This window comes from Arvicola amphibius, chromosome 2 (genome assembly GCF_903992535.2).
Source record: "Arvicola amphibius chromosome 2, mArvAmp1.2, whole genome shotgun sequence".
Taxonomy (NCBI): domain Eukaryota; kingdom Metazoa; phylum Chordata; class Mammalia; order Rodentia; family Cricetidae; genus Arvicola; species Arvicola amphibius.
This window is the reverse complement of record NC_052048.2, coordinates 110,796,039-110,813,635: the sequence shown is the minus strand read 5'-3', so window position 1 is coordinate 110,813,635 and position 17,597 is coordinate 110,796,039. Positions and strand designations below refer to the sequence as shown.

The 17,597-nt window shown below is 35.4% G+C and overlaps 1 protein-coding gene across 18 annotated transcripts in view; it reads right to left on the bottom strand.

The window, feature by feature from the left end:
* Positions 1 to 17,597, bottom strand: part of Nrxn1 (neurexin 1) — a 1,076,729-nt gene that overhangs the window by 955,748 nt on the left and 103,384 nt on the right. The gene's annotated exons all lie outside the window — the stretch shown is intronic.

Below are 17,597 nucleotides of genomic sequence, written 5' to 3'. Positions count from 1 at the left end.
GCCAGAAAATCTGAGACCTAGACTACATGGGTCTGTTAAGGTAGCTGAGAGGAATAAGTAAGCTAAGAATGATATGGTATAGGTCATACAGGAAACCTGAAATTTCCAGAGATGAAAAGGAACTTTACTCTTAAGAATCAAAAGATTGAACTCTTACACAATCACCTTGAGTCTCTTCTGTAGCATTCTGTCAGGGTAGACCTCACACATAAAATCTAAACCTTTCTTCATCTTTCCACCTACTCACTCTACACTGCTTGAGCTTTTTCCATGCTACCCTCTTACTCACTCCTTATTTGCTCTCTTTGCTCATGAATGTTTGGCTCACAGTATACTATGACCAGTCAGATATATTCTTATGTTTCTTGAATAACAAGAAGAGGTGCAATAAATTTTGTGATGATTAAGTTTTAATGAGTTATTATAAAAAATGGATAAAGAATAAGAATTGTAAATTTGATTTTTCATGTCAATTACTTAGTGATCTGACACAAAATTAGTTTCATTAAGAGACATCAGAAAAGGTTTTAATCTCAAAGAAAAACTCAATGAGGCTTGAAAACTTTGGAAAACCAAGAAGAAAATAAAATTAGGCCCATTTGGGCAATTTAGACCAAAATAGAACAAAGAACAATCCAATAGAACTATCTTCATGTTCTTCATGGAGTATGAATCCAATAGAATGGAGTATGAATCCAATAGAATGGAGTATGAATCCAATAGAACAGCAGCTATCTTCTCTTCTTCCATAGAGTATGAATTATATCAATCCCATTGTCAATTCATACTCACCAGAATCATTTTCTTTGTGTTTATAAGTACTTACAGAATGACTGCATCTGTAATTGCAGCATGCCTGCTTGAAGATGGAGACATTAAGGAGGGGATGAACCTCTGATTAACCCATATGAGTCTCCAACAGGAAACTGGGGCCACTAGATTTTAGAAGCAGGAATAAGAGTGCACGTTTTATCCCCAATACAAGGCTAAGAAAAGCCTCGTATCACTGACTATCAGAAGCAGCAGTGTTGTTAGTACCCAATGAGTTTTTAGACACCATCAATTCACTTACAAAGAACTAGAAATTGTCCTTAAAGGATAGGCAAGGACACGGAAATTAGTTTTCTCTCAACAATAGTCATTATACCAAACATCAACTCCTTTTGCTTATAAGACACACAAAAGTAAAAACAGTCAAAGATTTTTTTAAAGATGCTGAATCACATTTAGAGTTAGGAACACAGTAAGAATAAAAATAAGTCTTCTCAGGAACAAAAGAGCAAGAACAACAGCATAAATATTAATGAACTAGATCTATACCCAAAACTCCACTCTCAGAAAGAAGGGTTTTCAGAATTGCAGCCTAGACATCATGTTAACTTATCTTGAAAAGTAGTCATCGAAAAATCTGGTATCAATTAATTTTGCTATCTGATCAAATTTGTGGAAACAGCACTGTTTTCGAGGAGTGTGTCTTCATTTATAAGACATAGTCTTCCTAGTGGGTTTGTTCCACTGATGACAAAAAGCTCAAATTGAGTATAGCACAGTCTTTCTAGGCACCAGTGGGTACCAGCAGTGTGACCTTGCTGTTCACTCACATGGCACCCAGAAGCCTTACTGTCTTGGAGATTTTTTTTTCATGTGCCATAGTGGAGTCAACTATCTTTTTCCAATTTCTCAGACAATTGCTTTGAGATGATAAGGATGAGCTTTTGAAGTTGAAATTTAGCTAGACATGGTGACACCAGTCTGTAATCATGTTAGTTGGGATGCTGGAATATGAGTTCAACGTCAAGTAAGAATACATAGCAAGTTCCAGGCTAGCTTGAGCTACATAGTGAGATTCTGTTTAAAAATAAACAAACAAAACAGTAACACTAAAGCCAAAAATCTGCTTGCATAGAGATGCAATGTTTTATTAGACAATCTTGTCTTATTTGGAATTACTAGAAGTGTCAGTAGCATCAGAGATACAAATCAAGAGCCAAGATGCTAAGGAGAAATCACAACTGTATCACTACACTGAAAAATACCAACAATTTTTCCTACCCAGCACATACATAGTACAGGAACTAGCTAAATGGAATAAAGCTATTTTCTTTTAGAACACTTAGAAAGAGTATATATTAAGCAGTGTTTATAAGAAGTTACTCTGATTAGCTGGGAGGTCTATTAAAAGCTTTAAAAAACACTTTCTCTGCTTTCTGGGTAGTTGGCACCCAGAGCATTCTACCTATACTTTACCTCATCCTTGTTTATGAACTAACATGATCAGCTCTTCAACCTATACTGAACTTGTTCTGTCTTACTGTAAGACTATATTAATGTGGCTCAAAAACTAATTTTTAATATCATCTGTTTCCACTGGGTATATGAACAATGTAGTTTTTTAAGTATTGGCCATGTAAGGTATGTGTATACACGGTAGTTTTTTAAGGAATGGCCATGTAAGATATGTGTATACAATGTAGTTTTCTAAGGAATGGCCATGGAAGGTATGTGTATACAAATGTATATGATGATACTGACTTTTAACTTAGCATTTCCTGATAGGCCCTTAGGGACCTTTTGAATTATCACTTTGTATCAGGTTAGAACTTCACTTACAAATTAAGAATAGAAAATATTGCAAATGGAGGGAAAATACATGAACATATTTGTATTGCTTGCAGAATAAATGTCTCAAGCCTAGCTGCAGCTCTTGCTCAGTGGCATCCCTGGTGTTCACCAGTGAAAACATAAAATCTCTTTTGTCAGTGGACCCTTAGGCAAAAGCAATGGTGCTGGCAAAGGCCTGAGATGCTGCTCACCACAGGCCCAAGGGCCCCCAAGGTACTTGTATGGTAAAACTGAACTTGTGTTTTTTTTTTTTTCCTTTGAAACAATGAAAGCTGGAATGCTTTAATGGATTCAAAATTTTTAAAGGGTAAAATCTGAAGTGCTGGCTGTAGACCACTAACAGGAGTTAACCACCAACAGGAGTTTTCAAATGTTCCGGAAATAAGAGCCCCTTTGTATATATAAAATGGGAGGAAGTCCAGTATTAAACCAGATTAAGGGCTGTAGAATCTTGATACAGCTCTTAGCAGGGATTCCTTCACAGTGGTCTGGGCATGTCTACCCCAATGCCTCAGGCTCGACAAAGCACCACTTGAAATCCATTAGCTCTGTGTCATTTATGGCATTTAGAACGGAAGAATACAGCTTGTTTCATAACAATTTCACTCAAAAGAATGAGATAAGTCAGAATGGCTCAGCTAAAACATATATAGTTGGAAAAAATAAACCCAGCGGCTCTCTCCTAGGTGTTCCTGGCAGGGCTCAGTGTCTGTTTGCTGTCTTATAGTTTAGAAAGCATCTTGAAACCCTCAGTATTGTGCAGTCCTAATGTGACTATTGTCCTGTGGGAAAAGGAAGAGGCTGACATTGTTCCCTTAAGTAAACAGAGTGAAAGCAGAAGCACAGGGGCAGGGATGGCGCTGAGGCCACGCAGTAGCATGTGACTGGGGCGGGATGCCTTTTATGGTCTAAACTATATTGTGTGTCACTTGTTACTTCACCTTAGGCAAAACACTTCCCGGAATGAACAAAGTGACTTGACCTTCATTTGGCAAGGGTCTACTGTATCCAACAATATGACATATTTTGTCACTGATTGGAACACACTTTCAAGTTTTTATGTTCTTCTTCAGTACTTCATCCTGCCTCTTCATGCCCAAATCGTGGTCACTCTCCACCTGAGTGCCTTCGAAGGCAGAGAGCCTTCTCACAAAAGTGAGTGCCAGGTATCATTTTGACTAAAGCACAGTTGTCGTGCTTCTTTCTTCTAGTTACATAGATCTGAAATTTGTTGTGTTGCCAGCATAATCTTTATTTTTAAAAGGCAGGTGAAATTTTGTTCCTTGAAACTTTCACTCCTGGATTTTATGTTTTTCTAGCTGTATTATATTTACTTCTTGCAAATTCACGTGTTTCTGTTTTTTTTTTTTTTTTTTTTTTTTTTTTTTTTTTTTTTTTTTTTTTTTTTTTTTTTTTTTTTTTTTTTTTGTGGGACAAACACCTCTCTATCATGGGAAGTCAAAAGAATAGCACCCAAAGATGCCCAAATCCTAATCTCTAAAACATAAGAGTGCATTAGGTTACATAGAAAAAGCAATTGAACTTAGAGGTGAAATTAAGTTTGCTAAACAATAGACATGTGAAGAGGGAAAGTATCATGGATTTTCATAGTGTGGAATAAGTACAAAGTCTTTATAAATAGTGATATACAAGAAGAAAATATAACCATGAAACAAATGTTCAGAGAAAAATCAAGGTTTCGACCTTGATAAAGTAAAATGAGGTCATCAGTCAAGGGTGTAGAGGAGCTTCAAAACTGGAAAAGAAAGGATTCAAATTCCCAAATTCCAGTCTTTTATCCAGTGAGATAGATCTATACCACACTTCTGAAATGAACAACAGCATGGTGGGGCTCACGTGGATAACTAAAACCCCACGAGCAGGCCCTCATGTTACAGCAAGGTAATAAATTTTTCCCAAATATGCTGATAAAATTGTGATGACTTGCTGGGCTATGGTGGCGCACCCCTTTAATCTCAGCACTCGTGAGGTAGAGGCAGGGAGATCTCTGTGAGTTCGAGGCCAGCCTAGTCTACAACAGCTAGTTCCAGGAGAGGCTTCAAAGCTATAAAGAAACCTTGTCTCAAAACCCCTCCCTGCCCAAACTGTGATACCTTTCTATGGAATCATTAGAGAAGAAATTGTAATTTCTCAATAAGGTTAGTGAGTTGAAAGCCATGATGTTAATAGCTCAGATAAGGTGGAATGTTGCTCTTGTAAAATATATTGTTATGAGTTTTAACTGTTGAGAAGAATGTTTGCAAAAATAACTTTAAGTACTATGCTTCCTGACAGGCAGCCTGCATTATTTGTTATTTATTATTGGTTCCTAATATCTTGGAGAGAACATTTGGTAAAATGGTTGCTCTTTAACAAGTGATGTTAGAGTTGAACAGAAATATTTTAAGTCTCCCTGAAAGCTCAAATTATACACGGCTGAGCAGAGAATGAGATGGCCCACTCTTTTAAAATTTGACAGGTGTCAACAAAAGGATATTAACTACACCCACAGACACACACAGAAGCAAGCACACACACAAGTTGGACATCAGAAACAGAAACATCATATGCAGATTCACACTTCTGATTCACACTTCTTGATCCTGCGGTGCCCTGCTCAGAGAACATGGGCAATGACTACTTTTGGATTTGAAGAGTAGCCTAGCGAGTGTAGTATGTTCAGTACAGAGGAAGGAAATGGAGCAGAGAGATCTGGCAAGGCTTCAACTCTAGGAAGGATGACATTAAAAGACAGAAATTGTAAACTTTGGGAAAGAAAATTCAGGGTTTGCATATGAGAGAGTTAACTTGTTTATAGAAGGCATTTCATTTACTTAAGTCTATACAGATTTGTTTAAAAATTTAAAAAAAATACACAACAGAGCCCTTTGGAGTAAACCAGTAAAAATTTTAGGATATAACAATAACAACATGGGTAAATGGTAATAATTTAAAAGGCATATTTTTAATTAAAATTAACAATTTTTACAGTTACAATATTTATTTCAAGTTATTATTTTCAGAGGCATCAACTCTATTCTGCCTCTGGACTCATAAACTAAGCATAGGTCAACCCAGCTGCAGAGGAAGGGAGCCTTGCTCACTGCTCATTTCATTAGAAGGCTTCTACAGTGTTGCCACATGTGTTGCTCTCATTTGCCAATTAATTCCTTTTCAATTCTCTAAAACTTTGTCTGGTTTTCTGGTTGTAGTGGATTTCACAATTACCATTGTCTGAAACATAAGATCACATACTTTCTTGCTGCAAGTCATTACTGTGCTCTATTTACTATGTTATAATTCCCACATTTTTTTAACACTCCAAAATAAAACCTGGAAGGTGATGGAATTATGGTTATTTTCTAAGCCTATATTCTTTTATATTGAAGCAAAGCAATTAAAAGCAACCTGAACATTTTCTTGTGAAGCAATTAGAATTAGTTCATTGTTAACAGGCCCTTAATATTTTAATCAAGTAATTTTGTGTGTGCTGTGAAAGGAAAATGGTTTGTCATTGTTATTTTGACTCATAAAAGATGTTAGGACCATTTGCCAATCATCATTCAGGTAGATATGTCAGGTATGTTATAAGGGTTTCATTTTTGTTTGTCTTTTTTTGCTTATTTTGCAGTAAAATGAAAGTCTTAACAGAAATCCTCAGAGGGCTGGGGAAACAGCTGCTGATGAGAGTCTAGTCGAGCATACAGGAAGCTCTGAGTTTGGTTCTTAGCACAAACTTAAACCAATTGTGGTAACATATGTCTGTCATCTCAGCACTTAGGAGGTAGAAGCAGGAGGACCAGAAGTTCACATTCAACCTCAGGCACATAGAAAAACGTAGAAAGTACAAAGTTACTCTGGACTATGTAAGATGTTATCTCAACAACTTTGGTCTACACAAGATGTGGTGTGTGTGTGTGTGTGTGTGTGTGTGTGTGTGTGTGTGTGTGTGATATTACTTCTTATGGTCCTTTTCATCTCACTTCATTTCTCAACATCTAAGACTCGCTAGACTGTGAAAATATGTATACTCAGGGTAAGAGGCTTTTTCCATTTATCTTTCCTTTATGTCATTCAAAATGTTTTTGGTTTCCCTTGAAAAAATGACTTCATTTTCTTTTAGTAACTAATAGAGATCTAGTTCTCCACATTGTTCTTCAGTTGAACACACACCATTCTCTAGAAATATATAGTTTTACATTTTTTTTTGATTTCATATCTACAATAAAACAAGTAGTTTTGCCTGAAATTTACAAATATGGAAAATGGGATTTCAAAAGGCCAAATTATTTGACTAAAGCTACATACCTGACGATTTAGAGCGTGGCGTCTAATTTGTATGTATACTCTACTGCAATCTGTGTATTCATTGAATACAGACTTTGCATCAATTATCTCTTAGATTTTGGCTAAGATGTGGTATAGTACTTTTCTTTCATTGAAGTTTACTATCTTCTAGGGATCACACATGTCCTCAATACAAAACAAATAAACCTGTCTTTAAGATCTCACTGTTTAATAGAAAATAAAAAACCAAAAAAAAAAAGAAAAGAAAAAACCAATGCCATTCTGCCAGATAATTTTACAACAGAAGTAAATATCAGACCCAGTGTTAAATCCATTTTGACTGGTTTGATCTAGCAGTGACAGGGTAGTCAATAGGCTAAAGTGTGCTATTGACACAGGTAATCCTTTAGTGCCCTTCCCCCCAATTAGATACTTTCTATCAAGTTCTACTTCTTGTGTGATTCATGTACCTACCATGACAGTGACCTAATGGCTTCCACTTCTGCAGAAACCTCACTAAGGCTAACCAAAGGGCTGTACAATGTTTCGTATCTGTTTCGCTCACATTAAAATGCACTTGTCTAGTGTATATCACCAGATCACTGTCTAAGAGCAGACGCATTAGTGAGGAGTACGTGGCACTTTCAGATATTTCATGTTAATATTTTTTAGCACGGCTGGGCTACTGAGAGATTTATTTTTGATGAGGATATAATTTCTAGTGTCCCCTCAAATTACATAAAATATGCAACCATCCATAGACAGAGCCCTCTCCAGCTTCTGGCATTGCTCTTCTGCATTTAACTACCTGGAGAACACATACTGTCTTACTGTCCTGTGTCTACAGGCTCCTCTCTTCCTGTTCGGGAGGAGCCTGGCCTTGTAATTTCAGCACTCCTCAGCCTGTTTCTTCTTGTTTACATGTCTCTTTTAACCACATCCTTTTGAGATTTTTGAATATACATACATATTATTTTTTAATGGCTCCAAGATTATTCTCTCTCCTGCTTTAATAAACTCCTGGGACCAAAGGTCTACTTCCTACAACATTTTCTTTGCTCAAATGGAATAATTTTGCTTAGTGGGTCTTTCACTGTAATCTCCAATCAGTACCCAGTTGTGTTTGTGACATAGTTTTATGTCAACTTAGTATGTCTCATTCAGCCTTTTCTGTCTGATCTCTTTATCAGATTTTACTGTTGAAACTGATCCTAAAGGTATTATGGAGAATCCATGATCAGGCATCACTGTAAAAGTTCAAAAGTTGTGACACACTCAACTTATTATGTTTTCTCAAACATGATCTGAATCACATATCAAGAATACATTTATGACCACTACAGCACGGGTTTAAAAATTTGAATGACCTCTTAACTAGAGGAGAAACAGCTATTTAGTTGCAGGAGTCAAAGACAATTGTCTAACCACATCTTTCTCAGTAGGAGAAATTCCCTTAAAGTACATGGTAATTCTTTTCAGCAGTGAGAAAACTCAACTTAGAAACTGTACAGAGTGAGCTAAAATACTGTACAAAAAACAACAAAGAAGATCTTGTTACCATGAATTTCAAATATCTAGCTTTTGGAAAACAAAATCTATTTGGTGGACTTGGTAATGGCTAACTTGTGCTTTGTGTCTTCTTAGGAGGAAGATTACTTTTCATTTATTTTATTTTTTTAAGCACAGAATTCCAAATGCCATGAACCTATTGAAAAAAGTTCTCTTAGGATCCTTGAAAATTTTTGTATTTAAAAATATGCCTCAGCAGACGATTTGCTTGTGTGTGTTGGACAGTCTTCTAAGAACTATTGAGGAAGAAAAAAAAAAGAAGATTGTGTCAAGGTTGTAGTGATGTGTAAACAACTGTTCATATGTCCTACCAGTAAAGAGAAATACTTGAGTGCTTAAATAGTGTCCTCAGCAGAGGTTATTTCCTTTGGCTAAGTCATGTCATATTTCAGATAGTTGAGGAAAAAGGTCAACGGGGCTTAGTCTGAAAGGTCATTGCCATTCCTCCTAGATACAATGACAGTACAAAAATAAAATTAACAGTATTCGCATCCATCTGCTCTAGAGTGTGACTTCTTTGTGGACTACTTGCTGGCTCCTCTATCCTTCTACTGCATTGAATCTAACATTTATTAATACCATGGAAGAAAAGATCTCTAGTCACAGAAAGTACAGTGGGTCAACATAGCCCTAACTGCTGGGCAAGCAATGAGAAATGCAGGTGCCTTTGGCTGTGGATCAGGTATATATCCTTTCATTTCACAATTACTTGAAATACAGGACAAGCTACCAAAATTACTTTAAGTCAGCACAAAAACAAAACTTTTTTTAGCTATTCTCTAACCTTTGCAGATTGCTGGAAGAATTTGCTACTAGGTTTGAAAAGCCACAACTAGCTTGTATTCTAGGGCTTCCCTGCCAAGAGGAATCACAATTGACCAATTTAGGGAATTCCATCCCTTTGGCAGCATGCTAACCCATTCTAAATTTGGTTGTTTCCTTAAGTGGATAATTAAATTTCCTACAAATGTATACAATCTTTAAAATGGCAGCTATAAAAAATAAAATGGGAAAGTGGGTCAACTGACCATGTAACTCTCCCAAGAAACAAAATAAAATGTGGTTTCTAAATGTCATGTAACAAGATGCTGTTTTGATTTTCTGGATGATCTCATTTGTGGCTTTGGTGGCATAATTTCATAGGTTATATCTGTGTTATATGGCAAAACTATTGTAAGATGAAAAAGAAAATAACCTTCATTCACAACTATAGGAACATCCTAACTCTTTCTTGACTGAGAGTAAATACATATGTCTCCCAGAGCTTCAGCTGTGTCAGTTCTGCAAGGGCGGTTCTCTGGCCTAAGATGCACAGCACTTCAAAGGTGAATAAACCAACAGAAAAGGAAGGACTTGGTCTGGTATGTGTAAGAGACCTTTTCTATAACTAAGTATAAATTGAAAGTGAACAGCTTCATCATGGAGAAGTAGTAGAAACATCAATGTGGTGGTATCTCTTTCTTCCTTTTAAAAAATTTCTTTGCAGATTTTGGGGAGGTTAACATCATGCACCCCAAATTATCTTTCTTAAGGTCAGTAAAATTCCCTTCTGAAAAGCAGGGCTTTTATAACCTGCATAACAGAGTGTGATCCACATCAATGCTGACTCAGTAACCAGGACTAAGACTAAAGAAAAATCCTCTTTTACTACCTCCTCTCTCTTTTCCAGCTTTCTCTCTTCCTCTTTTCCATCTTCTCCCATGGCTCTACCTCTTCTCCAGCTCCATTTCCTTCTTTCCAAAAAGGACAAACATATGACATTTATTTCAAATAATGGGCTCAAACTCTGCAATTTTATTTGTTTTTAATCTGAGAGTTCCATATTATTATTGTTCATCAGTTCAGGTTCTGTATCTGAAGCCTAATAGATGCAGATCTGGGCTCCTTACAAATCACCCACATGAACACTCATCTCTAGGAATGGTAAAGCTGAAAACTTAGAGGTATGGGTAGCTAACCTGAGAAAAAGAAATTTTATTTCCTTGTTTGGGAAAGCACTTGAAAACTACTGAGCTACTTGAAAACAAAGTAAGCCATAAATTATCAAAAATATTTCCTTAAGAGATCACAAAAAGAAAGCTATTTAGAAACTAAGTTTCCACAAGCCATTTCTGCCACATATACATTCATGGATATGTACATGGAAGTACTGCCTGCTTAAAGAAATACATTTAAAATAGATTAGCAAGAGAATTTTTAAAGTAAATCTATGATCATCACTGTTACAGGACAGGCTTTCAAGTCCCCAACTAAATTCCCAAAGACCTCCTAGATGAAACAGGGAACAGAAAGATCAAAGGTCCCTTTAGATTCCTGAATTCCTCTGGGCCAATGAGAAGACCTCTACTTTTATTGAATTTTTGGCCCTTAGGGATATTTGTCTTGGAGCAAATAGAAAAAAGGGGGGGGGGGGAGAAGGGAAGAAGAAAAGAAGGAAGGGGAGGGAACGGAAGAGAAGGGAAGAAGAAAGAGAAAGGGAACCAAGGAGGGACAAAGGGAAAGAAAAATGGAGGGAAACTATTAAAAATAGTCTTCTATGAGACACCACAATCATTTCAAAATATAATTTAAAATGGGATTTTGAAAATTATCCTTTCAATCTGCCAGTCCATTATTAAGCAAGTATTAAGAATCATAGAAGTATAAGCTTCTAACCTCTATCATGTGTATTCTCTGTAGTACAGGCCATTAAGATGTCAAAATTCAGTTTGCTATAATCTAAAGTAATATAATAATAATAATAATAATAATAATAATAATAATAATAATAAATTGGTATGATGATAAGAAGACAGTAAAACAAGGGCACCATGTTTGATAGGCTTTGGGCATATATGGTTCATTTATTTTCAAAAATTATTTAATTTAAATGAATGGGATAACTTTTTCTATTCTTGACATTAAAACATGTCTGAAAACATTTGCAATCTGTAACCATCTTCAGTCATAGATTATTTTACTAACCGATATTACATGGATAATGTATTGGATACATAAGGTTAAGATTTTGTGTATTGTAGTTTCTTTTTTATTAATTTGTTTTGAGTTTGAGACAAGGACTTACAGTATGCTTGGGCTGACTTTGAACACATTATATTACTCCTTCATCAGTCTTCTGAGTTCCAGGTTTGAGTCAAAAGATAATAGCTTATTCAAGATCAGGAAAGAATGAACATGGGCCTACATCCAGGCTTGGAAGCTCCAAGACTCTTCCAACCATGTTATACTCTTTTCAGGTTATCATGTTTGGGTTTTACTACTCTAAATAGAAAACTTGAAAATGAGATGTAATGGATCCTGGACAATGTTTTGCAATAGGTTCCTCCTAAATTTGTCTTGAAAAAATTAGGCAAAGACCAGTTTCATAATAATAAACATACACTATATCACAATAAGTAAGATCTCCTATGACGCTCTAGTACTACTGTTACTTTTAAAGCTGATTTCAAATGTTTTCTACTCACACATTCAATGACATTCAGAGATCTGTTGTCTTAACTCATTACTATGAGAAATAATACAGTTTTATCTTATATAAAATCATATAGTTTATAAAGATTTTTGAAATCTACTGATTTATCTGCTATACTATTTACAAAGCACTTTGCTCTATCTTAAAAGAAATTATTAAAAATATTGAGATGAACAAAGCTGAATTTTAGTTCAATAAATAAGGCAATCATTTTAGAAAAGGAATATGTTTTAAATACATATGTTAAAATTTAAATGTGAACCAGGTGGTAGTGCCACACACCTTTAATCACACCACTTGGAAGGCAGAGGCAGGTAGATCTCTATGAGTTTGATGCCGGCCTGGTTTACAAAGCAAGTTCCAGTAGAGCTAGGGCTATTACATAGAGAAACCCTGTCCTGAAAAACAGCAGCAGCAACAACAACAAAATTAAATGTGATTTGTAGCACTTTTTAGGCAGGCATGAATGTTTCTAGTTGTATAACTTCCTCCCCACCCCCAAATAGCATGGAAAGTTTCTTCTGTCTTCCAAGAAGAGAGGTTAATCTTCTACAAATGTAATAACATTCTTATTTGGTTAACCAGTATTTTAAATACAAGGTTATGAAGAGAGTTTATGAAGACATGGGGAATTTACCAACCCAAAACTACAGTGACAGAAAACAGATGCAACTTTACTATTTATAAACACAAAGAGATATAAATTAAACCATAGAAATGTCAAACAAACACATGTTCTCAAAGTGATTCATGTTAATTGCAGACTGAGCAGACAGACATCAAAGTAAAGATAAACTGAGAGGCAACACTGAGCAGTCAGAGCTCTTCTGTTGGCCATCTGGACCAAGTGGATGTTTCCCAGTTCTGTGGACATAAGAAAGATCCAAATTGCAGTGGCACAGGTCACAGTGATAGACAGCTGAAGACAAACTACATCTTAGCTTGCGCATATTAAAAAACCCCACGATTTCAATAGAGCATATTATAATTTACACTCTTCTGAGCAATGAAGATAACTTATTATTAGGGAGCCAAAGAAGGAAAATGTGACTTAAAGATCCATACAAAGTAAATAAGATTAATTTTATAATTGATTTGGAAATCTGAAAGTACAGTGAAGTACATGTAGAATTTCTAAAAGTATTTGCACATCAGAAGGCTAGTGAACCAATCTAAGCATGGTTGAAAGGTGTTCTATAGCTAAAGAAGAGCTGAGCTACAGCAATGAAAGCCACAGAGAACACCAGGTTTGAATGGAACTGTCTCCCCAATAGTCAAATATATACAGCAAGGATTTAGGGAAATCATTATGCTTCAAGGAGGATCCTCTAAGAATGTTTTGTATAATACAAGATTCCAGAGACTCTATTGTTACCTTTCAGAACTTGGGGACACAGAAGAAGGTGTTCTATAGGTGGTGGGCCAGCTTTCACTACACAACAAATGAACTCACACCTTGACATTTGCCTTCCCAGGCCCTGAAGCAGTGAATTGTTGTTTAGAACCTAACCTAATCCATACCATTTTGTTACAGCAGCCTGACTAGACTATTACAGAAATGAAAGAAAATAATAACAACAAGGAAGTTTAGCTCTCATACAAATACCACATTTATTTTATGAGTGAATTTAATAGAATAATATGACAGGACATAAAAGTTTTAAAATACTATAATATTGAGAGCTGTCATCAATTAATTATTAAGGAATCTGGCTATTCACTGTGAGAAAAAGTATTTTGATTTTTCTTAGGATTGGTTCTGATTTGAATGTTAAATATCAGTAATACCACAGAGGTAATACATTTTTGAATACATGAAAACACATTTCAGAGTTTGGCTTATCAAACTTTGACCTTCTCTAAACACACTGGATTATGAATAATCAATAATAAATGTTTTTGATAGATTCAAGAGAAAAATTCTTTCACACACATAGTATAGGATTTATATTTATATAAGACACAAAATAGACATATCATAATACAAGACTTCAATTTGGACTTTTCTAACAGCTGAATATTCTATGGTACACTGGAGTTAAGAAAATTAGGAAAAAAAGGATGAAATCAAAGAGACATCACATGACACTATAGATTTGGTTATTTTTCCTTGTGGTGACAATGACATTAAAGATGTGAAAACCCATCAGGGGACTCATCCCTGCAGAAAATGAATTTTCCTTTGCCCAGAACCCATTTGTTGGCTGTAATTCTTCTTCTATGTGTGAAGACCATGAGAATTAAAGACAATAATACCTTGACTTTATATTTCTTTAGAGATTCACTCTTGGGTATGCTAAGGCAAATGGAAGTGATATCAGAATGGTTATTGCTAGATAGACAAACAATAGCTTTGGGATGAAAGTTAAAAGACAAAAGGAAGTTTAAAGGAAGAAATAAGCACATCCTGTATAATCTTTTGCTAGTGTTTTCTGAATACCTAAAAACATTTCTCATCCTTTTTACCCCTTCCTTTTTATACTTTGACCCATTCTCCTTCCAGTCCGTAGTGGAACATTTTATACACAGGTGTCATGAAAATGGCAAAATTCAAGACCCAGTAAGAAAAGAAATGTCCTGGAAATATCTAATGGTCAACCAGAAACATGAACTGCCTGCCCGCATGGAGCTTCCACTCTACTAGGAAAAGGTGACATAAAATAAAACAAAACATACAAATGCACAATTAGAATCCTATGCTGTGAAGGAAAATACAAGCCTTTCTTCAAAGCATCAATATGTAACTGATATAATTAGCCTCTTACCCTCAGTTAGTGACCAGCAATTATAGCTGGATTTGCATATATAACATATTGCTATTTCTCTTGATTTAAGAGTCATTCATTCTTTCATAAAACTATTAGAGTAAAATCCAAATAAGTAAATTTAAAAATAAACAACTGTTGGAATGACCTGGACAGTTACATAGACAAAGACACTCATACATACGCACATACAAGTGCACTCATGCATACACATACACACACACACACCCAGACAGGGGTGAGGAAAACACCAAATTTCTAGGGAAATTGTTAAATTTAGGTTCTAAGTAAAAATAAAATAAATTACCATCACTATTGATTCCCAAAATAATGCCATTGACAATTTTCAAGTGAAATAAATGTAAAATCAATAACAAGCAATACCCTAAAGACTATTTGGAATCATATAGCCAGCAGCAGTTAGAATTTCTATGGGCACTGCATGAGCTCTCCAAAAGAAAGTTATAATCCGTTAAAATAGAGTTAATTCTTAATTATATTTAATTACAGGGGAAATATTTCCATTTTAAATCATAAAACAAATTTAAATTATTGACTCTCAAGTATGAAGCAGAATAACCAGCTGACAGACCTAAGTATGATGTACCATGAAGAGAAAACATTCATTTCATTCTTCATGATTCTGCTACCATACAACATGAACACCTAATATGTTCATCTTAGCCATTTTTCTCATACAAAAATGGTGAAATATTTTGCAGATTCCAAACCCTGAATGAGCTGGAAGAGATCAGGGTCCACATTCACTTGGGAAGGGTCCATTAGAAAGGTCCAATGTTACCTTCTGGTGGAAGAAATCAGGAGGATGAAGAGGTTTATTCAAATGTCTCTCTTTTTCACGTCTATCTTTACTTATTTTCTTTAAATGAAATGCATTCATCTCTAACTGGATACTTGGAATTTAGTTAAAAAAATTCTCACAAAAGAAATCAAAACATTAATGATGACAGACATTCTTGAATTCAATATTGCTTCTAGATACAGACACAAAAATATGTAAGTTCCCAGAGGTCCATTTAAAGATTCTTAGTTCACTCTGCCACAGAAAAGTGGAGTGGAGAAGAATGCTTCAGAATTCCATGGTGATGGAAAGATTGGAGAGAAACAAGAGTTTACAGAGTGAACCAGTTATGGTTCATGAGTCAGATTTAGCTTCTTTTTAATGCACAACTAGCATTTAAGCTGATGTAGAAAGTTACACAGTGAAATTCCTAGACAATATGTTAGAGTCTCCCGACTGAGTGACAGAAATACGCTGACCTGGATTCATGCTCTTATTAAGTTTTGTCTGTGCACTAATTCATCCGCATGGTATGCTGACAGGCTGAGTGTGATGCCATGACCATCACAATTGTACTTTCTGCTCTAGAATGTAAACTGGTAAACCAGTTCACAGTGAATGACTGACAAAGTTTATTTTTCATTTTTATATATCTAGAATTAACAATTATGTGATGGTAACTCTGATATTTAAAGTAATCCCTCCATCTATAGTTAGATAAACTCTGATTCCAATGATCATTTTCTTTAAAATGAAATAGAAAAATCAAGTGTTTTTCCTCTATAGCTTTGCATTGGAGAACAAAATTTGATAAAAAATGATGAAATGAAAAAAATGCCTGTTACATATATCAGCAGAAACATTTGAGACTTACATAGTATATATACATATATATATTACATAGTATATGTAATGTTGACTCTCAACATTAACTACACTGAACTGTTATCAACTGATGTAAATATGAACTATTTCATATGTTTAGTTATATAACTAGAAAAGTATTTTGAGTTACTTTTAAAAGAGTTACTTTTTAAGAGTATAATGGATGATTGTATATATTCAAAATCTATGCTTATACATTCATATAAAAATATGCATACACATACGGAAGCATATTATATTAACAAGAAAGCAAAAGACAATTTTCTACACATGATCTTAACCCCGAGTCTACACACAGAACAGTAGATAGACCATTAAGGACACACACACTAGAGCTCGCTGTCAATGGGATGTAAGCCTTGGGCAAAAACTTTAGGAACTACCCCCAAAAGACTCACCAATGCTTTGAGAGAATTGATGACACCATCATTGTCACAGTGACTAATACTCAAAACAAAATGAAGTTGTACTGTTGGAAATGGCCAACTGGCAAAGCTGTGACAGGTAAGCGAAAGCTCTATTTTACAACGTTTAACTTAGAAGTCATTTCTTTCTTAATGTTTGGCTGCTGTTCAGATGCTTTTCTGAAACAGAAAAGGTTCCACGCTGGATGATACAAATGCAAGAAGGTAGAGCAGTAAATGCTCATCCTAGTCACGATGTTAACTTTTAACACATAAGAAAGTGTCATAGAATTCAAGGGAAAGGCATATTGCTGTATCTAAGGATATTTTTGATTTAGAATCAGAGATCAGGGTGCATTAACTATTTTGCAATTTAAAACAAAAAAGGCCATTCTAAACATTTACCAGGGCTGTGAGTCACTTACTTCCTTTGCTAAACACAATGTAGATGCATCTAAACAGCAAACTGAACATGCTTCTTCTTCCATATACTTCAAAGAGTACTCATGCCTGACTTACCAAGTAACAGCAATATATAGTTGCTATTAACATTCTTCATGTTAGTATGCATAAGGTGCAAGCTTGCTTTTCCTCTTTTGTTTCCACCACAGTGCTGCCTTTTAGGGCTTCCATGGCATCAGTGTGTTTCTATGGCATCTAGCAGGCAACAAGGGATGAATGCAGAGCACACAACCCTGGACTGTGCTACAGTGATGCTTGCATCAGGCAGAATGGACAGGGGAGGTGTGTCCATTCAGAGATGAATATACGAGGAAGATATAATTATAGTC